The following is a 26797-nucleotide window of genomic DNA, read 5'->3' as shown; positions in this document are numbered from 1 at the left end:
AGGGGAGAATTCGAGAGATAAGTGACACCATAAGACGAAACAACATTAGAATAATTGGGATTCCAGAAGAAGAAGAAAGTGAGAGGGGAGCAGAAGGTATACTGGAGAGAATTATTGGGGAGAATTTCCCCAATATGGCAAAGGGAACGAGCATCAAAATTCAGGAGGTTCAGAGAATGCCCCTCAAAATCAATAAGAATAGGCCCCACACCCCGTCACCTAATAGTAAAATTTACAAGTCTCAATGACAAAGAGAAAATCCTGAAAGCAGCCCGGGAAAAGAAGTCTGTAACATACAATGGTAAAAATATTAGATTGGCAGCTGACTTATCCACAGAGACCTGGCAGGCCAGAAAGAGCTGGCATGATATTTTCAGAGCACTAAACGAGAAAAACATGCAGCCAAGAATACTATATCCAGCTAGGCTATCATTGAAAATAGAAGGAGAGATTAAAAGCTTCCAGGACAAACAACAACTGAAAGAATTTGCAAATACCAAACCAGCTCTACAGGAAATATTGAAAGGGGTCCTCTAAGCAAAGAGAGAGCCTACAAGTGGTAGATCAGAAAGGAACAGAGACCATATACAGTAACAGTCACCTTACAGGCAATACAATGGCACTAAATTCATATCTCTCAATAGTTACCCTGAATGTGAATGGGCTAAATGCCCCTGACAAAAGACACAGGGTATCAGAATGGATAAAAAAACAAAACCCATCTATATGTTGCCTCCAAGAAACACATTTTAAGCCCGAAGACACCTCCAGATTTAAAGTGAGGGGGTGGAAAAGAATTTACCATGCTAATGGACATCAGAAGAAAGCAGGAGTGGCAATCCTTATATCAGATCAATTAGATTTTAAGCCAAAGACTATAATAAGAGATGAGGAAGGACACTATATCATACTCAAAGGGTCTGTCCAACAAGAAGATTTAACAATTTTAAATATCTATGCCCCCAATGTGGGAGCAGCCAACTATATAAACCAATTAATAACAAAATCAAAGAAACACATCAACAATAATACAATAATAGTAGGGGACTTTAACACTCCCCTCACTGAAATGGACAGGTCATCCAAGCAAAAGATCAGCAAGGAAATAAAGGCCTTAAATGACACACTGGACCAGATGGACATCACAGATATATTCAGAATATTTCATCCCAAAGCAACAGAATACACATTCTTCTCTAGTGCACATGGAACATTCTCCAGAATGGGATCATTCTGGATCATTCCCTGCATATTTTCAGACCACAATGCTCTAAAGCTAGAACACAACCACAAAAGGAAGTTTGGAAAGAACCCAAATACATGGAGACTAAAAAGTATCCTTCTAAAGAATGAATGGGTCAACCGGGAAATTAAAGAAGAATTGAAAAAAATCAAGGAAACAAATGATAATGAAAATACAACGGTTCAAAATCTGTGGGACACAACAAAGGCAGTCCTGAGAGGAAAATATATAGCGGTACAAGCCTTTCTCAAGAAACAAGAAAGGTCTCAGGTACACAACCTAACCCTACACCTAAAGGAGCTGGAGAAAGAACAAGAAAGAAACCCTAAGCCCAGCAGGAGAAGAGAAATCATAAAGATCAGAGCAGAAATCAATGAAATAGAAACCAAAAAAACAATAGAACAAATCAATGAAACTAGGAGCTGGTTCTTTGAAATAATTAATAAAATTGATAAACCCCTGGCCCGACTTATCAAAAAGAAAAGAGAAAGGACCCAAATAAATAAAATCATGAATGAAAGAGGAGAGATCACAACTAACACCAAAGAAATACAAACTATTATAAGAACATACTATGAGCAACTCTACGGCAATAAATTTGACAATCTGGAAGAAATGGATGCATTCCTAGAAACATATAAACTACCACAACTGAACCAGGAAGAAATAGAAAGCCTGAACAGACCCATAACCAGTAAGGAGATTGAAACAATCATTAAAAATCTCCAAACAAACAAAAGCCCAGGGCCAGACAGCTTCCCGGGGGAATTCTACCAAACATTTAAAGAAGAACTAATTCCTATTCTCCTGAAACTGTTCCAAAAATTAGAAATGGAAGGAAAACTTCCAAACTCATTTTATGAGGCCAGCATCACCTTGATCCCAAAACCAGACAAGGATCCCACCAAAAAAGAGAGCTATAGACCAATATCCTTGATGAACACAGATGCGAAAATACTCAACAAAATACTAGCCAATAGGATTCAACAGTACATTAAAAAGATTATTCACCACGACCAAGTGGGATTTATTCCAGGGCTGCAAGGTTGGTTCAACATCCGCAAATCAGTCAATGTGATACAACACATCAATAAAAGAAAGAACAAGAACCATATGATACTCTCAATAGATGCTGAAAAAGCATTTGACAAAGTACAACATCCCTTCCTGATCAAAACTCTTCAAAGTGTAGGGATAGAGGGCACATACCTCAATATCATCAAAGCCATCTATGAAAAACCCACCGCAAATATCATTCTCAATGGAGAAAAACTGAAAGCTTTTCCGCTAAGGTCAGGAACACGGCAGGGATGTCCATTATCACCACTGCTATTCAACATCGTACTAGAGGTCCTAGCCTCAGCAATCAGACAACAAAAGGAAATTAAAGGCATCCAAATCGGCAAAGAAGAAGTCAAATTTTCACTCTTTGCAGATGATATGATACTATATGTTGAAAACCCAAAAGACTCCACTCCAAAACTGCTAGAACTTATACAGGAATTCAGTAAAGTGTCAGGATATAAAATCAATGCACAGAAATCAGTTGCATTTCTCTACACCAACAACAAGACAGAAGAAAGAGATATTAAGGAGTCAATCCCATTTACAATTGCATCCAAAACCATAAGAAACCTAGGAATAAACCTAACCAAAGAGACACAGAATCTATACTCAGAAAACTATAAAGTACTCATGAAAGAAATTGAGGAAGACACAAAGAAATGGAAAAATGTTCCATGCTCCTGGATTGGAAGAATAAATATTGTGAAAATGTCTATGCTACCTAAAGCAATCTACACATTTAATGCAATTCCTCTCAAAGTACCATCCATCTTTTTCAAAGAAATGGAACAAATAATTCTAAAATTTATATGGAACCAGAAAAGACCTCGAATAGCCAAAGGGATATTGAAAAAGAAAGCCAACGTTGGTGGCATCACAGTTCCGGACTTCAAGCTCTATTACAAAGCTGTCATCATCAAGACAGCATGGTACTGGCACAAAAACAGACACATAGATCAATGGAACAGAATAGAGAGCCCAGAAATAGACCCTCAAATCTATGGTCAACTAATCTTCGACAAAGCAGGAAAGAATGTCCAATGGAAAAAAGACAGCCTTTTCAATAAATGGTGCTGGGAAAATTGGACAGCCACATGCAGAAAAATGAAATTGGACCATTTCCTTACACCACACACAAAAATAGACTCAAAATGGATGAAGGACCTCAATGTATGAAAGGAATCCATCAAAATCCTTGAGGAGAACACGGGCAGCAACCTCTTCGACCTCTGCCGCAGCAACATCTTCCTAGGAACAACGCAAAAGGCAAGGGAAGCAAGGGAAAAAAATGAACTACTGGGATTTCATCAAGATCAAAAGCTTTTGCACAGCAAAGGAAACAGTTAACAAAATCAAAAGACAACTGACAGAATGGGAGAAGATATTTGCAAACGACATATCAGATAAAGGACTAGTGTCCAGAATCTATAAAGAACTTAGCAAACTCAACACCCAAAGAACAAATAATCCAATCAAGAAATGGGCAGAAGACATGAACAGACATTTCTGCAAAGAAGACATCCAGATGGCGAACAGACACATGAAAAAGTGCTCCATATCACTCGGCATCAGGGAAATACAAATCAAAACCACAATGAGATATCACCTCACACCAGTCAGAATGGCTAAAATCAACAAGTCAGGAAATGACAGATGCTGGCGAGGATGCGGAGAAAGGGGAACCCTCCTACACTGTTGGTGGGAATGCAAGCTGGTGCAGCCACTCTGGAAAACAGCATGGAGGTTCCTCAAAATGTTGAAAATAGAACTGCCCTATGACCCAGCAATTGCACTATTGGGTATTTACCCTAAGGATACAAATGTAGTGATCCAAAGGGACACATGCACCCGAATGTTTATAGCAGCAATGTCCACAATAGCCAAACTATGGAAAGAACCTAGATGTCCATCAACAGATGAATGGATCAAGAAGATGTGGTATATATACACAATGGAATACTATGCAGCCATCAAAAGAAATGAAATCTTGCCATTTGCAACAACATGGATGGAACTAGAGCGTATCATGCTTAGCGAAATAAGTCAAGCAGAGAAAGACAACTATCATATGATCTCCCTGATATGAGGAAGTGGTGATGCAACATGGAGGCTTAAGTGGGTAGAAGAAGAATAAATGAAACAAGATGGGATTGGGAGGGAGACAAACCATAAGTGACTCTTAATCTCACAAAACAAACTGAGGGTTGCCGGGGGGAGGGGGTTTGGGAGAAGGGGGTGGGATTATGGACATTGGGGAGGGTATGTTATTTGGTGAGTGCTGTGAAGTGTGTAAACCTGGTGATTCACAGACCTGTACCCCTGGGGATAAAAATATATGTTTATAAAAAATAAAAAATTTAAAAAAAATAAATAAATAATTAAAAAGAAATAACTTGATTAAAATATGAGTCAATTGTAAAGGGGAAAGCAAACTTTTTTAAAATTATAGTTTGAATAGCCTACAGAATAAGCAATAATCAGTATGTTGGCAACTATTTTTGCTGAAATTAAAGATATTATGATCACACAAAAAAGATTCCTATCTTATTAGGCTAATGCTTTCTTTGCAATTATAATTTTATAAATATATTTTTATTTGCTTTCGAGAATAGGCAAAAAATAGGTTAAAAATTGACTTACTAGGCTAGGGCGCCTGGGTGGCTCAGTGGGTTAAAGCCTCTGCCTTCGGCTCAGGTCATGATCTCCCGGTCCTGGGATCGAGGCCCGCATCAGGCTCTCTCCTCGGTGGGGACCGTGCTTCCTCCTCTCTCTCTCTGCCTGCCTTTCTGCCTACTTGTGATCTGTCTGTCAAATAAATAAATAAAATCTTTAAAAAAAATTGACTTACTAGGCTAAAAATTCCAAGTGTCCATGAAGATACAGGGTGACAATTGAGTGTCCCTCTTCCCTCATCCTTCCTCCTCCGGTGAGGGCCTCAGTTATCAATACAGTACTATTTCACACATTTATAAACACCTCGGTAAAAAAGTGACAGGATCATGAATCATATGTTAACTGTTGGAATCAAAAGAGCTTAGAAGAAGCAAGAAAACAAGAGACGGTGTCTTGAATTGGGATGCTTGAACTTGAGATTTGTTATTACTTGATTAAACACCCACTATAAGAAATGTACTATACTTAGTTCTTTATTTGCATTATTTGTTCGATTCTCCTACCATTCCTAAAAATTATCCTTATTTTGGTGCCAAACAAACAGAGCCTCAGAAAAGTTATATAAATTGCTCCTGTTCATGCGGCTAGATATATGTACAAGCAGAGCTTTAAGCAAAATTAGAATTACTCCAAAACACTACATGTTTACAAAATATTTCTTAAAAGGAGGGGGGAAGCTTTCCACAGGCTAAGTGTTTTTCAGATAGCTGGAATGTGATAGCTTTAAAGCATATCTATAAATTCAAGTATACTCCTTCCCATTAAGGGCTGGAGTATCTGTGCCTGGCCCTTGAAACTGAATGGGCCATTGTGACTCTATAAATATAATTTGGGGGAAGTGACACTGCATTACTTTTTTTTTTTTAAGATTCTATTTATTAATTTGCAAGACAACATGCTCATAAGGGAGTAGAGGAAAGGAGGGGAAGAGGGACAAGCAGACTCCTTACTGAGCAGGGAGCCAGACTGGACGTGGGACTCTATCCCAGGAACCTGGATTCATGACTTGAGTCAAAGGCAGAGGCTTAACCACCTGAGCCGCTCAGGTGCCCCAACATTGCAGGACTTTCAAGCCTGGACTAGAAAAGGTCATGCAGCTTCTGGTAATTTCTCTTAGAAGAATCCCAGCTACCCTTGTCTTTCAGCCATGTACCAGCCATGTGAGCAAGGAAGCTTTTAGCTTTTGCCCCAGATCTTGAGAATGAATCATCATCATCATCATCATCATCATCATAACTGTTCTTGTTTACTCCACAGTTTGAAGGTGGTTTGTGTTGCAGCAGTGCATAAGTGTAACATTGAACAACTATGGCAAATTTAACACATAGTGATACAATGGCATCTTGACTCAAATGGCACTTAACCATACTTCGCCTTATATTTTGTTTCGTCCACAGACATCTTTGCTGGAGACACAATAACAATAATTGAGGATGATTTTTTTTTTTAAACGCATCTGTTCAGATTTCTGTTATCCAGTACAGAAACCTTTTGCTCTCTGACTCCCTGTTCCACAGGTTATGTCTGAGGTTAATCCCCTCAGTGATGATTGATTTTGTTCTGTGGCTTCTCAGTTTGAATTGCTTGGTTGCTATGCTCTGCTAGGACTGTTGCCAGAGGCTGAGACTAGCAATGCCCAGGAAGATCACTGCCGTATCATTGGTCATTTATTTCTTGTACAAGATCTTCAATTGGTGAAGGCCCGTGACTGCATAGAATTGGGGGTACCTCTGTGGAAAGCATGGTCTGTTTTCATATACTTAGCATTCTTTATGTTTGCCTTGTCTGGTGTTTTGTTTTGTTTTGTTTTTAATAATTTGTGCAGCCCAGATCTAGGAAAAACAATGTACAAAAATATTTTGAAAGTTAATGGCTGAATTCTATCATCTCTTCGACTTTTGTTTTTCTCAGACATGCTCCCTGCCCTGCTGATATCAGTCTTTGCTTATCTAGTCCTTTATCCCAAGACTGTGAGCCCTTACCTTTTAAAAATCATGCCTTACTTTCTTCATATCCTCACACCGAATCACCTAGTGTTTGGTGGTCTTCATACATCACTATGGAGGTAGTGGAATAGTTTGAAGTTCAATTTTGAATAATGTTAGGAGTTAAGTGTGCAGTGAAACAGACAAAGGATAGATTGTACCATCCCTATACTTGTCCCTTAAATTCCTGGTAAGCTTCCAGAGTATCTGGTCTTACAAAGTAAGCTGCTGTGGAGCCATGGATCCCTATGATGGCAACTGGTGTCATACTGGTTAAGACAATTGCCCAAGAAACCAAAACCAGCTTCAGTTTGTCTGGACTCACAAAAAAAAAAAATATGGGGGTTCCCAGGAGCCCAAACATCTGAAAGTGATTTCAGGAAGGGTCTGGCACCAGGCTCTGGGTTCCTCCCTCTGTTCCTTGAACACATTCTTACCTCCTCTGTCTGGGGGCCAGCTTTTTCCTTTCCCAAGACATGTCATAAAAAACTTGACAACCCCAGCTCTGGAGTTTCTTTCATATCTTATTAGGAGTATCTGTTGAGGCTGTATGAGTCTGGTTCATTTCTGCAATGGCAGCTATGCCCACAGTTTTTGTCAAAAGCCCATTGACTACTGATGGGCACTGAAAGAACCTCAAAGCCAGCAGAGCTGGGTCAGGGGGGTGGAGGGCTCTGCTTTGGGAAAACTCATGCTCACCTTATTCTTATACAGCAGCAGCACCTGGAGGCAGGAGATAACAGGGAAAACCAAGAATCTAGGGTCTGGGAGAGCCCAGAGGCTTGCCTATGTGTCCAGTTCCATCCTGTGGACAGAGAGGTCCTGAGAACAGAGAGTGGTCATAGCTCCTCTTTCCATATTTGGCAAATGGCTCTCAAGAAGTTAGTTTTGACTGTTTTTCTCCCTAATTAGCTGATTGGAAGGGGATGCTTTAAGGGCACAGGGAACAGAGGATGGAGAAGCAGCTTGTAGGTGTGGGCTTTAAGCACATACTTCTGAACTTAAGCATTATCCTCTTGCCTGTCTTACCAATCTCAACAAATTCCTTAGCTCCACTGTATAAACATGACTGTTGGAAGCCCACTCTTGGGCTTAAGGGCATGTTTGTGTGAAGTGGGTGGTGATACAGAGAGAAGTTGGCTAGTAGATAAGCCAAGAGGAATCAACTGCAGATGCTGTTAAAAATGCAACTCTGATAGAAATAGACAAGGAATTCCTTGTTAAGTTGGTTTCTTTGCTATATCGCCCTTCTGAGCTTTGAACAAAATTACTGTCAATGTGAAAGTCAGTGACTGGCCAATAAGGGATGTTAATATGCCCTGCTTCCCAAATTTTATTTAATCCATAAACCTTTTATTTCAGTAGTCACTTACAGGTTCCACAAAATACCATTTGGGAAGTAAATTAGTGTCTTGTGCTTGCAATCTCCATGTGAATTGGTACAGAGAATATTCAGCAAGTGTGATAACCTTAGAAGTGCTCTTCACAGTGGCGCTGGCCCAAACGTTTTGGCGGCAGGGTAATTTACAGTCGACGTTACTCCTCACACCACTCACCCCTCCATCAGCAGTGATGTACCACTCCTAGAAGCTGGCTATCACTCACAAGCCAGAAGACAGTTTCCTAATCAATGCCTCTCTTTAAGAACCATCTACTGTCCAAGCCACTGGGCAGATACTTACTTGACTCTCTTCTACTTAATACCAATCTGTTAGCTAAAAATGTGTGAGCCCTTGGCTATTGTTTGCCTCCGGAAGACCTGGAAGGAGTCCACATTATGAGCTGAGCAAGGCCAAAGCCCCAGGCCCAGAGTCCTGCTTGGTTTAGAGCATCCCAGAGAAGGGAGAGCAAGGCTTCATCCCCTGCGGTCTGCTGCTTTACTGTCGGGCACTCGTGCATCGGGACAGCCCTCCTACAGTGCAGACGTTTTGATACTCTGATGATGAGCGAGTACTGGGTTCTGTGAAGCCGATTCACTGCTCAAGCTCTGAGTACTTCCCACTCCCTCAGGAACGATTCCATCCAGCCTGCTCGTTACGAGCCTTATTTATATGTGCTCTGACAATATTGCCGATTCCTTTTTTAATGAGTTTAAATAGATATTTCGAGATGAAGTATTTGCCTTAGCTATACATATGCCTATGAGCCTCCTACATTCCTTATAATTCATGCGGTTTTCCATGTGTGAGTATCTGAAATAAAGCATTCTGCCTGTTCTTTTCTGGAAATCATCATTACCTTGAAATCTCTATGACTTCCCCACTCAACAAATACTCATCAAAATACTATGATATAGTCCACATAATAGAAGCTGTTGACACCTATGGTTGCTTGTTGAGGTATTTCTAGAGTGATTTCCTGTCTGCTTTATCCTTCTCTAGCTGGATCCATGTCAGTGTCCCTCCATACCAAGCCTCCTGCCTTGTGTGAGCCCATGCTGCTCACCTCCACACTTCCTCCCCGTTTGCCTGGAATCTTTTTCCCGACTCCCTACCTGAACACTTTTGTTTAAGGAAGGTAGTTCATCAGAGTCATTTTGACTGTCTTGCACACCTGGAACGTAAATGTGTGTTGCAGACACTGAGCCCGTCAAATCTAGTCTTGTGGATCTGTGCCTACTTTAAAAACATCTCCAAGGGAATGGGGATGGCTTGGAGTTGACAAAAGCTTTGTGGTCATGACCTTGTCTTTAGGATGGATGGATCTCACCTGGAGCTCTCAGTTCCATCAGTGATATGATTATAGTGATGAAAAGGTAGGCTTTAAATGATAAAAGTTCATCTAAACTCGTCCAAACTAAAGTCACTGAATGACAGAATCTTCAGAAACTTAGAAATAAGCCTTATTTTTCACTAATTTGGAATCGTGCAGAATTCAAGCAATGCTAAACAAAGTATTTCTCAGACTGAAATGGTTCAAGTGGTAACTGGGTGACACATTCATGTGAATTAGTACAAATCAAGAAGCAAAGAAGACACCTACTATGCTAAATGTTATAATCTACAACTTGAAGTTGTTGCTGCTCTTTTGGTTTTTCAATTACTTGATTAATTGATAATAGTGCACACTTGTCACCAAAATCCACAAGAAGTGCACTTTTCAAGCACAGAAGTTCTCTTGTGTGTCAACCGACCATATATTGTTGTTGGAACCAAAGATCCTACATGGTGGTGGAGGCAATCTTTGGAAGAACACTGGGCACATCCTGTGACTCCTCAGTCTGGTGAGAGCCTGGACCAGAGAGGGGACAGGGACAAATCAAGAAAGAAGCACTGCACATTAAGAGAACAAAATTGTGTGTTCTATAGTCAGGAGTTTCCATTTCAGACAAATGGGAGGCTAAGATGAATTCAAACAAAAGTGATATAGAAAAGGAAGTAAGTTGCTCAAGTGGTGGGGAGTAGACAGGGATTTATGAGAAGACAGGATACATGAATAGATTGGTAGCTTCTGCAAAGAACTGGAAGGCAGATTTCTCAGAGATACTGGGTGAAGTAACATAATTCTGTAAGCAGATATATAGAAGTCCTTGCCATGATACATCAGGCAAGAACACCCCCTGCTTTCACCACTGGCATGACCGATGTTGGCATCTCAGTAAGAAGCCCATCTCTGGTGGCCCAGCTTCTGGTTCATTACACAGCTATTCTTTTCAGAACTCAATCGCTTCACATTCTAATGATAACTTTTTGGACCATCAATAGTGGTGTGACTTTGATTAAATATAGAAAAATAATAATTCCTGCCTCCAGCTAATTATATCCCATCTGGGATTGCCTCTGAAAACCTCTAAGATTGGCTACCCAAATCTCATAATTTTACCCTGGAGAAGGCCAACTTCATTATGGCTAATTTAAACTGGTAGGACTTCACACATTTGCAATTCTTATTCCACTAATCTTCACAGAAATTGGAAAGAAACTCAGCTGTGACATCCAAGAAATGTGAATGCATGCAAATTCAGGAGTTGTTATGGATTAAAAAAGAAAAAAAAAACAAGTGGTGGAGCCTTGCCCGCACAAGTAATGAGATGCATACTTAGGTCACAGAAGCCAGCAACCAGCAGGGAATGTACAGACGAAGCTGCATTTGACTCTTCTGTATGTCTAACATCAGAACTGAAGTTGTAAAATCCCACAACTTTGAAGTCATCAAGGTGATGACTAAAATTGAGTCAGAATCCTCAACTTATTATCTATGCATCCAACCCATTAGTTCAAGCTTAAAACTCCTTAATTAACAACGACAACAACAGCAACCAAGGGAAAGAAAGAAAAGAAAAACACCTCTTGGTCTTTTAACAATTATCATCACTGGGGGAAAAAGGCTGTTAGCATTTAAAATTGACAAGTAATTTAGACACTAATGAAAAAAATGAGAACCATAGAAGGCAGTCAGCTGAAGGACTGTGGCCCCTCACTGGGGAGGCATATGCAGATGCCCAGATGGGATGGGAGGCTGAGCTGACAGAGGTGGCAAGTCCCCCACACTTTCTGTCCCATGCTCCATCCATCACCTTCCTGACTATGGCAAAGAGGACAGTCCTCTGGTTAACACGCTATCAAAAAGGGAAGAGTCCCTTGAAGTTTACTTAATGTCATGTTCAGAGGTTATCTGTAAAAAAGAATGATTTCCTTTGTGTCAAAGAGAAGGATACTCAATTTTACTAGTAAGCCAACTTGGCGAAATCCTTACAGTTTTGATCATTAGTTTCCTCATGCATTCTTCACAGGGTTGCTGTGAAGACAGTATCAGCTAAGCACCATGAAGCATCTACTATAGTGCTCGGCTCATAGCCCCCTCTCTGCCTGTGTTTCATCCCCAAATTAATTGGCTTAAAGGAAAAATATTTCCAATTGGTTATAATATTTTTTAAAGATATAAAATATCATCAATAATAGACTATGTAAATGTATAAACCCAGGCCTTAAAACCATGAGGATGGTTCTTAAAAAAAAAAAAATTGTGGGGATAAAAATATTAGATCATCTTGGAAAACAGCCTGAACTGTGCTATACTTCCTCCTTAATTAAGATATTGCCATTGTTGGATTTTTAGTTCACTTTACTTCCAGGGATAAGACAGTTTGGCAAAAGCTTTGTTTTTATAATGTGAGAGATCCTGCCTGGCACACAGACACAGACTGAATTTTTTTTTTAAACCATTCCAGCAAACATTTCATCTATCAAAGCAAACTTGAAATTCTCCAGCCTATTATTATCTTAACTCTGGAACATATGAATTAACGGATTTGAGGATGCAAATTGGATTTCTCATACCATGTTACATGTATCCAACTGTCATGTCTCCTGTTGACTTTATTAGTAGGAATGCCATTGGTACCAATGCTGCTCTAGCTTTTAATATGCATTCTCAGAGAGGATCTGACACAGAACAATGCAAATGAACTTCGCACGTCTTCTAAAATACAGATTCTGTGACTATAGATTGTGCTTTGATATTTCTACTGTGTCAGGATGGCTACTGCTTTTTTAACAGTGCCAACACTTAATTTCGGGATAGATCTAAACATTGGAATAAACCCAGAGACAAAAAGAAGTGCATGAGGGTACAGCGTTTGTAATGCCTCCCGTCTTCGCCCCAGCAATTCCTTAGTAGATTGCCCGGTCTTGCCTCAGATTCTCTGTTCACTATTAATGGGGAATAAGATTAGGGATTCAGAGATGGTGGGAAGCTTGGTAGGTCCCAGAGAGTCTTTCTTCAGTGGACAGCACAGAAAACTGAAGCTGAGTAAAGGTTTTGGCTGAGGTTACACAGTGTTTTCAAGCCAGGTTGAATTGCACTCTGGCACTCCCACACTATTTTGTGTCCACGAATGCATCACCTGCTTGTGTAGTTGGGTCTTCAGGTCTCCCGGGCAGGTTCTTCCTCCTTCTGGGGCCCTTTTCACAGTGAAGAGGTTAGCTTGTTTAATACCCTACACACTCTCCCTTGCTGATTTCCTCCACTCTCTAGCTTCAAAGATCTTGGCAATGAAAACATTCCCCCAACGACTCATTTCTTGACTGAACTTGACTACTCATCCTCTTTTAAGATGGAAGTATCCCTGAAGCCCTACACACTCCAGCGAACACATGTTCCTCATTGTGTCCTTGACAACCACCATGCTGTGCCCTGACTCTGTCTTGATAGGCTTGGATCCACACCTCACTCACTGAAGTTGTACACAGACACCTGTCTATGCTGGGTCTTACCTTTTCCCGAAAGGCTTCTCAGACGTCCCTGCTCCCACCTCCTCACCCTGCAGACCTGACTACTCTGTACTATGATTATAGCAGCTCCTTCTGTGTGGAATCTATGATGCAAGGCTCTGGAAAGGAGGTATCTCGCCTCTGCACTGGCATAATAACTAGTTGACTGAGGTACTTAACATGGATTATGTGGAATTATAGAGAGAATGATTTCTCCAAGTTGTTTACAAGTTCATAAGGAAGAAAATGAGACTATTAACCAAAAGTCTATTCAAGCCTGAGATATCCTTGAGAAATACTGTTTCTGATAATTGATTATTTACTGGAAAACAAACCAAAGACGTTTCATTGCTTATGGAATGCAATCTAACTTGACCCCTCATATTGACCCAGTTCTCCTCTCTTCCTATTTAAATTGCTTCGAATTCACTGGCAATATGAACCTTTGGTAAATTGATCAATACAAAGTCCCTGTTTCTGTTGATTTGTCAGAAAACCGTTCTGGTAGATTATCCATCATTATAATTAAAATAACTTTGAAAGGACAAGTCTTTCCTAATGTCTTTTTAAGGTTAGTTGATACTCTGATAAGTACCTTAAGCCAGTTTGTGATCAAGTCAATCAAAATTACTTACTTCAAGAAGAAATGTCAGAAATCAATACATCCAAGGTTAGTGTTTGACATTCAATAAACTTACTTCAAAATATGTGATTAAATGTCCTAATGGAGACACTTGTAACTTCAGTACCTTGGTCGATAACTGTGAAGGGTCTGAAATTTTACCCTACTTTCCAGCTAACAGGTTAGCCTTGCAGATTCATGGATACTGGCAGATGGCATGAGACCCGTGCATCAGAGACAAAAACAGTTACAGTAATAGCGTAGACCAAATATCGGCATTTTCATCAGTTCTCTTGCTATATAAAAGGCTTCACGCCTTCATCCTGCACCTGCAGGGGGCTACATAACGGGAGAATCTTTTATAATGGGCAGTAAGCCTGTCTATACTTTGCCCTGGAGGGCAACAATATCTTTCTTACGGTGGAGAGTAAAGAAACCTGCCTTTTGCCTGGGGGAGACATACTCTCTATATTCTGAGGCTGTTCACTGTACAGTTTGAAAGAGTCTGCAACAAATACAGTCAGTATCTCTTCTTGCAAGACACACAGAACCTCAAAAGACCCATGGAGAATGATCTCCCAACAGGTACATATAAAGATATTTAAAATTTGAAAGTAACTTCCTTAATTAGAGTCGCTCACTTTGAGTTAACAGAGATGATTGTGCTGGCGCAGGTAAGTACTCCAGTGAAAGGAAAAATTGTACTTTTGCTGAAAGAGTATTTTTTATAAAGACAGACTTACCACTTTGATCCTTGAACTGATAAAGGGAAAAACCCAACGTGGGCTGCTGCATGACGTATCTAACATGAGTGGTCAAAAGAAGACCATGCACAACCCTCAATTCCAGAGCCAAAAAGACCACAACGAATTGGAAAAAGCCTCACTGTTTTGCAGCTCAGAATACTGTTGCCCCTGCAGATGGAATTGTTTCTGGAATGGAATGGTTCTTCTCTCTCCTTCCCCGCTAACATGTCTCCATTTTGTACTCCCAGGCCCCGTCTTCTTTACAAAAACCCATACCCACATATACGTGCTACCATAAGTTCAATTGCTCCGTATCATACTCTGTATCTTATGTGTGTGACACATACAGACGTATCTGGTCAGCAACACGTCCGGCCATCTTGTCAATAAATATTGGCCCACCCACAACCCTCTTTACCACTATATGGCATTCTCTTATAAAGATGCATTTAAATTTGAATCATTCCCTTGTTGAAAGTTGAGGATGGTTCTACTCTTGTTATTATAAACAGTGCTGCAATGAATATCCTTGAAGACGGTTCCACGTTTTTCTATGATTACCATAAAGCTTACACTGACATTTAAACTCAACTCTAAGCATACATTGTTTTTAGTAATAACTTACATAAACACAAACAATTAGTCAAAGCGATTTTCAGAAGAGTTCAGTATTATTTTCTGATGATAAATGTGGAATGCTTTGTTTTGCCTCTCTAAGGTTTTGGTTAACTTTATCCTGAGATGATGATTTCTTCTAAGTAGAACTTTTTCTTCCTTACGAGGGAATATGGTAGGAAAATAAAATTGAGCTGAATTTGTCACTTCCCTCCTCTCATCTGGAAATTTACAAGTTATATAGTAACTATGGGGATCACTCGTTTTGCACTGGATTAAAAACAAACACAAGGAACCATGGGTCAATGCTGATATATGGTAACACCTTTTACTCTGTATACACTTTTAGCTTAGAATTTTCTTTACCCATACTTACTTCTTGTAAGCCTCAGACAGACTGATTCAAGATGATGTTTCATTAACCAAAAGAACTTTGAAGCAAAGGGACTGTTGACCAATATCTCTTGGTGCCCGCAGTTCAGGGAAGAACAGAAAACTTAATTAACACCTATGTAGAATGTTGGATCTTTTGCAGATACATTTAAACAACATCCGCAAAAAGGAAGCCTTGATGATTGGTTAACTGAGAAGTCAGGCACTCAAATTACCTTTAATAGATGCCAAGAAGGTACAGAATTTGATTCTTACCTATTCCTTTTCTGGACAGAGGATCGTATTACATTACTAGTCATCAAGAAAACTGTAAATAAGGGGAGGCTGGGTGGCTCAGTCTTAAGCGTCTGACTTTGGCTTAGGTTGTGATCTCAGGTCCTGGGATCATCTTCTTCTGCTTCTTCCTCTGCCCCTACCCCCTGCCCCATGTGTATTCTCTCTCTCAAATAAATAAAATCTGGAAAAAAAAAAAAGGAAAGAAAACAAAAGTATAAATGGCTTTTTGTTTTCCAAACTAGAAGCTTGACTCACATTACAATTGTTCAAGGTAAATACATTCTGGAAAGGTCACCAGAAATATATACACTTTAAACCAGAGGAATAATTTAGGTCTTTTAGGGATATAGGCAGGTGGCAGATATGTCTTGGAGCCAAGCTCCAGAAAGACTTCTCATCCTGGCTAGTAAGACAAAGATAAAAATTTTAGGGCTGCTTCTCTTACTCTCCATGAGAGTTCTGGCTACTAAGTCAACTTCCTCATGTGCAGTGAGGTTGGAAGGGTTGGGGGAGGTGGGTAGGTGGCTGAGGCTGCTGCTGCCTGGATGTCCTTCTGGAGAAGTACAGGATGTGAGATTCATTCCCAAGGAAAGTCTTGAAGAACATTCCACGACTGCTTTTGCACAGTAAAACTTACTTCCATATATTGATTAAATTGTTAATTGATATTCTTTGGGTTTTTGTTGGTGGTGTTAAATTCTATCTGAACACAACTGGTTGTTAAACCCAGTTAGTACAGGAATTAAAGTGTCGATGAGCAGTTGTGGATCCCTGATATAACTGAAGATGGAAAATATCTGGACAAAGAGGCAACACTTGGAATAAATATTCCCAGTCTCTTCATGATGCCGATTAATCCATTGTTCCCGTTTTGTGTTAGCAGTGTCACATACCGTGGAGGCGGTATTGGGCAGCTGGCAGTGTCCACTGGCCCCATTTCCTTCCTCTGTCCTAAGTGGGGAGCCTCATCTCTTTCAGCCAAGAGCAAGCTTCTAAGTATGCTTCTATCATGACCAGCCTTATCTGCGGAAGAAAATCTTTCTAAAACGAGGCAATTACATGTATTATCACTTAGCACCCGTTTTCACAGAACTTTTAAGTAGTGTGTATAAGTGAATGACTTAAAAAAAAGGATTTTAAAAGGTAAGCTGAGCCTGGCTTCCCACCTGTAAGAATGATCTCTGAGCTCTCCTAAGACAGAAATGTGTTCTCTTACCTTCTCTCTGCTTTCAGGCTCTCCCTTCTATTCCCTTTTTCCCCACTATTTATTTTCAAAAGGATATTTGAACAATTTTATAATAGAATACATACCCATGATTTAAAAATCACACTCAGAGTTAACTTGCTTACCACTATTGCTGCTCTTGCCCATATCTATTTTTGTTCCCTACTTCCGTATCTTGGAGATGACATTTGTAGCTTCAAATAATATACTTGTGCTTTTATTGATTGTCTCAACAGCGATAAAGACATCTTCAAACAGCACACCATGTAAATGAGAATATGATCTTTATTTTTACCTCTTCTCTTCCTCTTCTACGTCTTTAACTAGTACTTTTGCTATTCTGTTAATTTTACTGAGATATAATTGACAAATAAATCTTAATATATTTATAGTGCACAAATGACTTGATATACACAAGGAATGTGAAGGGATTTCCACTACTGAGTTAATTTAACACTCCTATCATCTCACATATTTACCCTTTATCTATTTGTTTATTTATTTTTAAAGATTTTATTTATTAATTTGACATTCGGAGACCACAAGCAGACAGAGAGGCAGGCAGAGAGAGAGGAGGAAGCAGGCTCCCTGCTGAGCAGAGAGCCTGATGCGGGGCTTGATCCCAGGACCCTGGGATCATGACCTGATCTGAAGGCAGAGGCTTTAACCCACTGAGCTGCCCAGGTGCCCCACCTTTTATTTTTTTTGATGAGAACATTTAAGTTCTATTCTCTTAGCAAATTCTAATTACACATTATAGTGTTATTAAAACTAGTCACTATTAGATACTCAGATCTTATTTATCTTATACTTGCAACAGCTAGCCTGTACCCTTTTACTAGACTCTCTCCATTTTTCCCATCCAGTACAGGGAAACTAATATTTTATTCTCTGTTTCCATGGGTTCAACTTTTTTTTTTTTTTTAGATCCTGCATATATAAGTGAAATGATGCAGTATTTGTTTTTCTCTTTCTGGCTTATTTCACCTGGTCTAATGCATTCTACCTTCAACCATGTTGTTAGAAATGGCAATATTAACTTCATTTATTTTCATTTTATTTCATGCTATTATTTTATTTTAATTCCAGTATAACGAGCAGTTATATTAGTTTCAGGTGCATAATAGAGTGATTCAACAATTCCATACAACACCCAGTGCATATCATGACCAGGGCACTCCCTAATCCCCATCACCCATTTCACCCATCCTCTCACCCACCCGTCTTCTGGAAACCATCGGTTTGTTCTCTATAATTAATAGTCTGGTCCTTGCTTTGTCTCTCTTTTATTTTTTTCTCCTTTGCTTATTTGTTTTATTTCTTAAATTCCTTATATGATTGAAATCATATGGTATTTTTCTTTGACTGCCTTATTTCCATAGCATTATAGTCTCTAGCTCCATCCGTGTCATTGAAAATGGCAAGATTTCATTCTTTTTTTTAAAGATTTTATATATGTATTTATTTTATAAGGAGTGTGTGTGAGAGAGCTGGGGGAGGAGGGAGGTGGGGTGAGGTGTGGGACAAACAGACTCATCACTGAGCATGGAGCCTGAGGCAGAGTTCAATGTCTAGACCCTGAGATCATGACCTGAGCCAAAATCAAGTTGGTAGCTCAACCTACTGAGCCACCAGGTGCCCTGGATTTCATTGTTTTTTATGCTGAATAATATTCCACCATGAAGATGTGTGTGTGTGTGTGTGTGTGTGTGTGTGTACATTCTTTATCGAATTTGTCAATTCTTTATCCAATTCTTTATCCAATTTGTCAATGGACATTGGGGCTGCTTCCATAGTTCAGCTATTGTAAATAATGCTGCTATATAGAGATGCAAGTATCTCTTTGAATTTTGGGGGTAAATATCCAGTAGTGCATTACTGGATCTTAGGGTAGTTCTATTTTTAACTTTCTGAGGGACTTCCATACTGCTTTCCACAATGGCTGCCCCAGTTTGCATTCCCACCAACAGTGCATGAGTGCCTTTTGGTCCACATCCTCACCAAGACTTGTTGCTTCTTGTGGTTTTGATTTTAAACATTCTGACATGTGTGAAGTGATATCTCATTGGAGTTTTGATCTGCATTTCCCTGATGATGAGTGAGGTTGAGTATCTTGTCGTGTGTCTGTTAGCCATCTGGATGTCTTCTTCAGAGAAATATCTGCTCATTTCTTCTGCCCATTTTTAAATTGGATTTGTGTGTGTGTGTGTATGTGTTGAATTTTTTATATATTTTTAATATATTTTTGTATATTTTGGATGCTAACCCATTATTGGATATGTCATTTGCAAATATCTTCTCCCATTCATTAGATTATTGTTTAGTTTTGGTGATTGTTTCCTTTGCTGTGCAGCAGCTTTTTATTTTGATGTAGTCCCAATCGTTTATTTTTGCTGTTATTTCCTTTGCCTCAGGAGACATATCTAGAAAAATGGTGCTAGAGTCAATGTCAGAAACATTACAACCTGTGCTCTCTTTGAGGATTTTTATGATTTTGGGTCTCACATTTAGTATTTTCTTCATTTATAAGGCTAAATAATATCCCATTAGATAGATAGATAGGTAGATAGATAGATGATAGATAGATGACCACAATTTTTATCCATTCATCTGTTGATAGATACTTAAGTATTTCCACATGATGGTTATTGTTAATAATGTTGCAATCAACATGGGAGTATAGATTTGTCTTTGAGCAATGATCTCCTTTCCTTTGGATATATACCCAGAAATGAGATTGATATAACATATAATAGCTCTATTTTTAATTTCTTGAAAAACTTCCCTACTGTTTTCTTTAGTGGCTAACCAGTTTACATTCCTACCAACCATGTCGAAAGATACCCTTTTCTCTATATCCTTGCCAGCATTTGTTATTTCTTGTCTTTTAGATAATAGATATCCTGGCAGGTGTGAGGTTACATCTCACTGAAGTTTTGATTTGCATTTCTCTGATGATTTGTGATACTGAGCACTTTTTTAAAAAAGATTTTATTTATTTATTTGACAGACAGAAATTACAAGTAGGCAGAGAAGTAGGCAGAGAGAGAGGAAAGGAAGCAGGCCCCCTGCTGAGCAGAGAGCCCGATGTGGGACTCTATCCCAGGACCCTGAGATCATGACCTGACCCGAAGACAGCGGCTTAACCCACTGAGCCACCCAGGTGCCCAACTGAGCACTTTTCATGTGCCCATGAGCCATTTGTAGTCTTCTTCTGAAAAAATGTCTCTTCAGTTCTTTTGCCCATTTTTAAAATTGGGTTATTTGGTTACCTTACTGCTGAACTATATGAATTCCTTGTACATTTTGAATATTAACTCTCTGTTGGATATGTGGTTTGCAAGTATTTTGTCCTAACCTATAGGTTGCCTTTTTATTTTTTGAAGGTTTTCTTTGCTGTATGGGAGCTTTTTAGTTTGATGTAGTTGCCCTTGTTTTCTTGTTTGTTTCTTTTTTTGCCTTTGCTTTTGGTGTCAAATCTAAAAAAAACAAAACAAAACAAAAAAACAAACAAAACAAACAAACAAAATAAACATTGTCACAACTAAAGTCAAGGAACTTCTTCCCAGTTTTCTGCTGGAGTCTCATGATATCAGGTCTTATGCTTAAGTCTTTAATTCAGTTAATTTTTGTCAGTGCTATAAAATAGGAGTTCAGTTTCATTCTTTTGCATGTAAATACCCTGTTTTCCTGACAACATTTATTGAAGAGACTATCTTTTGTTCACAGTGCATTCTTGGCACTGTTGCTGAAAATTAATTGAATAGATATGCAAGGATTTATTTCTGGGCTCTCTATTCTGTTCTATTGATCTATGTGTCTCTGTTTATGCTAGTACCATATTGTGTTAATTATCATACTTTGTAATATAGTTTGAAATCAGGAAGTATGATGCCTCCAGCTTTGTTCTTCTTTCTCAAAATTGCTTTAGCTATTTGGAGTCTTTTGTGATTATGTATGAATTTTAGGATTTTTTTTCTGTGAAAAATACCACTGGAATTTTGATAAATTACATTGAATCTGTGGATTATTTTGGGTAGCATGAACATGTCAAGAATATTAATTCTTCTAATCCATGAAAATGGAATATCTTTCCATTTGTTTCTTTCATTGATGTTCTGTAGTTTTCAGAGTACAGATCTTTCACCACCTTGGTGAAATTTATTCAAGTATTTTATTATTTTTCATGCTATTGAAAATGAGATATTTTTTCTTAATATCTCCTTTGGACAGTTAATTTTTAGTATATAAAATGGAACTGGTTTTTTTTTTGCATATTGATTTTGCATCCACAACTTTACTGAATTTTTTAGTTTTAACAGTTTTGGGGTGGAGTCTTTAGAAGTTTTTTTCCATATAATATGTTATCTGCAACAGAGACAATTTTTTTCTCTTTTCAGATTTGGATCCTTTTTATTTCTTTTTTTCCCCACTAATTGCTCTGGTGAGAACTTCCAGTACTATATTGAATAAAAGTGGTGAGAGTGGACCTCTTTTTCTTGTTTCTGTTCTTAGAGAAATGCTTTTAGTATTTTATCATGGAGTACGACATTAGCAATAGGTTTGTCATATATGGCCTTTTTATGTTTCTTTGACCCATTTGCTATTTGGGATCATGTTGCTTAATCTCCACATATTTGTGATTTTTCCAGTTCCCTTCCTATAACTGACTTCTAATTTGATACCACTGTGGTCAGGAAGCATTTCTAATATGCTCAATTTTTTGAGAGTTTTTATCATGAAAAGATGTTGAATATTGTCAAATGCTTCATCTGCATCTATTGCAATAGTGATGTGATTTCTATCGTTCATTTGGTTAATGTGGTGTATTCCATTGATTGAGTCGCAGATGCTCAACTACCCTTGGATCCCTAAAATAAGTCTCATTTGATTAAGATATATGATTCTTTTTACTTACTTTTGAATTTGGTTAGCCAATATTTATTGAGGGTTTGGTATACATGTTCATCAAGGGTATTGGGCTGTAATTTTTTCATTTTAGTGTCCTTATCTGGCTTTGATAGGGTAATGATGGCATTGCGAAATGGGCTTGGAAGTGCCTCTCTTCTTCAATTTTTTGGAAGAGTTGGAAAAGAATTGGTTTTTATTCTCCTTTAAAGTTTTGGCAGAATCCACTAACAAAGCCATCTGGTCCTGGACTTCTGTTTGTTGGGAGGTTTTGATTACTAATTCATCTCTATAAGAAATTGACCTACTAAGGTTTTCTCTTTCTTTGTGATTCAGTCTTGACAGGTTGTCTGGGTCTAGAACCTCACCCATTTCTCTAGGTTATCTAATTGGTTGGTATATAATTGTTCACAGTAGTTTCTTATCATTCTTAGTCTTTCTGTGGCATCAATTACCATGGTTCTTCTTTCATTTTTTATTTTATTTACCTGAGCCTTCTCTCTTCTCAGTCTAGCTAAAGATTTGTTAATTTTGTTTATGTCTTCAAAAAACCAGCTCTTAGCTTTATTTATCTTTTCTACTAACTTCTAAATTTCTATATTGTTTATTTCCACTCTGATTTATTTCCTTCCTTCTACTAACTTTGGACTTCATTTGCTCTGTTTTTTTTCTACTTCCTTTAGATATTAAGTTTGGTTGTTTGAGAGCTTTCATTTTTCTTAATGTAGACATTTATGGTTATGAAATTCCCTCTTAGAACTGCTTTTGTCACATCCCATAAGTTTTGGGTTATTGTATTTCCATTTTCATTTATCTCATAATTTTTCTTTCCATCCCTTTTTATTTCATCTTTAACCCATTTGTTGTTTGGGAGCATGTTGTTTACTCTGCACATACTTGTGATGTTTCTAGTGTTTTTTTATAATTGATCTCTAGTTTGATACCAATGTGGTCAGAAGAGATGTTTGATATAATTTGTCTTCTTAAATTTGTTAAGATTTTATTGTGGCCTCACAATAAACATAATCTCTCCTGGAGAATGTACCAAGTGTGCTGGAAAAAAGCATGTATTCTGTCACTGTTGGATGAAATGTTCTATATATGTCCCTGAGGTTTAGCTCACTTAAAGTGTAGCTTAAGTCCATTATTTTCTTTTTGAGTTTCTATCTGGATGATCTATTCATTTTTGAAAGTGGGATATCAAACCCCTTACTATTTTTACATTATTATCTATTTCTCCCTTCAGGACTGTAATATTTGTGTCATATATTTAGTGTTCCAATGCTGGACACCAAAATATTTACAACAGTTATATTCTCTATGCATTGACCGCTTTATGATTACATACTGCCCTTCTTTGTCTCTGTTACCGTTTTTGGTTTCAGTTTTATTTTCTTAGATATAAGTATAGCTATCCATATTTTTTGTTGGTTTCCATTTGCTTGGGACACTTTTTTTCTATCATTTCACTCTCTATGTGTGTCCTTAGAGGTAAATGTATTGAGACTCTTAGAGGTAAATGTATTTGTGTCCTATTTTTTTATTCACCTAGCCACTGAAATTCTTTTTTTTAAGATTTTATTTATTTATTTATTTGACAGAGAGAGATCACAAGTAGGCAGAGAGAGAGAGAGAGATAGGAAAGCAGGCTCCTCACCGAGCAAAGAGCCTGACGAGGGACTCGATCCTAGGACCCCTGAGATCATGACCTGAGCCAAAGGCAGGGGCTCAACCCACTGAGCCACCCAGGCACCCTGAAATTCTTTTGATTAAAGAATTTGGTCTATTTGCATTTCAAATAATTATTGACAGGTATGGACTTAACTATTGCCATTTTGTTAATTATTTACTGAGGTAGTGTCTTTTTTCCTTTATTCCTTTTTTACTCTCTTCAGTGATCTGATAATTTTTTGTAGCAGTATGCTTTCTTTTTATCTTTTGTGCCTCTACGATAAAAAGGAAAAGTTTATGCTTTGTAGTTACTATGAAACTTACATAAGCATCTTAGAGTTGTAACAGTCTATTTTAAGCTGTTAACAACTTAACTTTAAATAAATACAAAAGTTCTACATTAATATAACCCCCAATTTAATAGTAATGGCTTTTTATGCTGTGTATGCATTAACAAATTATTTTAGTTATAGTTAATTTTTAGACATTTTGTTTTTTAACCTTTATACTAGAATTGTAAGTGATTTACCTATCATCATTACAATATCAGAATATTCTGAATTTAACTATATTTTTACCTTTACCAGAGAGTTTTATACTTACATATGTTGTCATGTTACTAATCAGCATCCTTTTGTTTAGGCTTAAAGAATTCTCTTTAAAATTTCTTGTAAGATAGTGGTGGTGATGAACTCCTTTGGCTTTTGTTCATCTAGGAAACTCACCATCTCTCCTTAAATTCTGAATCACCACTTTGCTGGGTAAAATATTCTTGATAGGTAGAGTCTTTTCTCCCAACATTGTGAATATATCATGATAGTCCCCTCTAGCTTGCAAAATGTTTGCTGAAAAGTCTACTTATAATCTTATGGGAATTTCCTTGTACTTAAGTAGCTTTTGTCTTACTGTTTTCAAGATTCTCTCCTTTTACAATTAATTTTCATATATCTCTGTGTAGATTTACTTAGTCATTTTATTTTGTACTTTCTGTGCTTTTTAGTTCTGGATGTCTGTTTCTTTCCTCAGGTTAGGAAAGTTTTCAGTCATTATTTTTTTGTATGAGGTTTTTCCCTCTTTCTCTGTCTCCTTGCTGAGACCCCTTCAATACATATATAAATCAACTTAATGATGATCCTAAGTCTGCTAAGCTATCTTTACTGTTTTTTATTCTTTTTTTCTTTTTTGCTCCTCTAATGAGTTTCACTGCCCCTTTTTTAGTTTGCTGAGGCTCTAATCACTTGATCCAGTCTGCTTTTGACTCCCTCAACTGAATTTTTCAGTTCCATTATTGTATTCTTTAGCTCTATGATTTCTTTGGTATTTTTGATATTTTATCTTTGGTGAAATTTTCATTTTATCATACAGTGTTCTTTTGACCTTGGTAAGCATTTCTATGACTATTATTTTGAACTTTTTCTTTGCTAAATCACTTATCTCCATTTCATTAAGATCAGTTTTTAGAGATTTAGAGATTAAGATCAGTTTTCAGAGATTTATCTTGGTCTTTTGATTGGTCCCTTGTTTCTTCATTTCTCTTGACTCTCTGTATTGATTTCTGCACATTAGATAAAACAACAACCGCTCCCCATGTTTACATACTGGTCCTGTACAGGAAATGAACCTCCTCAGTCAGCATGGCCCAAGCTCCTGGTTGTCTCTCAAATATATGTAATTGTCTATGCCACCATATTTGTTCTTAGTGGCTCCCAGTAACTGAAAGCTGTCCCAGACCGATCTACCTCCCAAAGGGAAGATTGCAGTCCACACCTAGATGCAGACTGATTAGAAACCAGATGTTTAGGTAACGGCTGGGAAAGTATGTTGTTAAGTCCCTTCCAGGGAGAAACTAGAAGAGGCGTGATTTTACCTACTTCCTCTGCACTGAGTCCAGGAGGAGAGCAATGGGGAGGCTCTCCTATACCCATTTAAAAACCACTTCTTTGTTGCTATTTTCCCATGAATGAATGCAAGCCTCATTGGCTATCAGAATGAGGTGCTTAAGGGGGAAGGGTGATCCCCTGGGTGGCAGCTGTAAAAGTTGGGGTACTAAATGTGTCTATAAACTCCTTCCAAGGAGATGTTGGCAACTTGTTTTTATTGTTGGAACAAGCCAGAGGGAGAAGGTCAGGGAATGCCTACTGTATCTTTTGGGTCTGGAGAAGGTCACAGTCAGTATTTATGTGTGCTAATTACAAGCTGAACCCTCAGGCAGGAACTCATAAAGTATGCAGTCAAATCCCCTCCTGTGAAGACTGGGAGATGGATGTTTTTTGCCTCAACAATGAGCTGGTGGGGGGAGGAGTATGGAGGAGGAGGATAGCCATCATGAGTGCCCATCTGTTTGTCCATTTAAAACTGCTTTTTTGTTTGCTACAGTTCTGTGTGCAAGACCGATTGGCTATCACAGTCTGGCAGTCTGGTACCTGTCATTCAGGTGGGACCACAAAAGCTGGGGTGCCAAATGCATGTACATGTTCCTCTGAAGAGGTGCTGGCAGCTTGTTTTCATCATTTGAGTGAGTCAGAGGGAGAAGGGGGAATGCCCACCAGCTCTCCCAGGCTCTGAGGAAGATCACAGCTAGCCCCTAGATACATGCTCGTTAGAAGCTGAACCCTCAGGCAGTAGCATGTTAAGTATCCAGTCAAACTCCTTGCAGAGAAAGACTGGGAGATGGGCATTTCACATTTTTGCCTGCTTCCTCCATGCTGAGCCCTGGGAAGATGCCATGATGAATGCTCACACATGTGCCCATAAAGAACAGCTTCTTTGTGAGAGTCCAGTGGCCTCTTGGGCACAAGCTCCGTTTACTCTCTGAGCTAGGTATTTTGGAAGTCTGTCCCCTGGGTGGAAGCCTTTAAAGTTTGGGCACTGGATGTGCCGGAGTAAAACTCCTTATGGGGAAGCTGGAGGCTGGGGTTTCTTTCACAGCTATAAGTCGGTGTGCTGTGGTGGGGTTTATGGTTTAAGTGTGTCTCAGCTTTTCCTACCCATTTCAACGTGGGTGTTTTCTCATTTACCTGATATATAGAAGTCATTCAACTAGTCCGCATTTCTCCCAGAGGGATATTTTTCTGCCTGTAACAGCACATTTGGTGCACCCATGTGAGGAAAAGTTCACGAGCCTCCTCTGCTGCCTTCTTGGTCCTGCTCTTCTTCTTCTCCC

General features: G+C 38.6%; 1 long non-coding RNA gene across 1 annotated transcript in view; it reads right to left on the bottom strand.

The window, feature by feature from the left end:
- Positions 1–15973: 15973 nt before the first annotated feature.
- LOC123390913 overlaps positions 15974–26797 on the bottom strand; it is a 35705-nt gene continuing 24881 nt past the window's right edge. Inside the window, exons 7-8 of the long non-coding RNA XR_006605503.1 lie at positions 16724–16853; positions 15974–16011 (exon numbers count right to left, since the gene is read on the bottom strand). This is a non-coding gene — a long non-coding RNA (uncharacterized LOC123390913). The remainder of the gene's footprint in view (positions 16012–16723; positions 16854–26797) is intronic.

This window comes from Mustela putorius, unplaced genomic scaffold, assembly GCF_011764305.1.
Source record: "Mustela putorius furo isolate JIRA1106 unplaced genomic scaffold, ASM1176430v1.1 tig00000151_pilon_pilon_pilon, whole genome shotgun sequence".
Classification (NCBI taxonomy): Eukaryota; Metazoa; Chordata; class Mammalia; order Carnivora; family Mustelidae; genus Mustela; species Mustela putorius.
The sequence above is the reverse complement of the archived record's forward strand: the minus strand, read 5'-3'. Positions and strand labels throughout refer to the sequence as shown.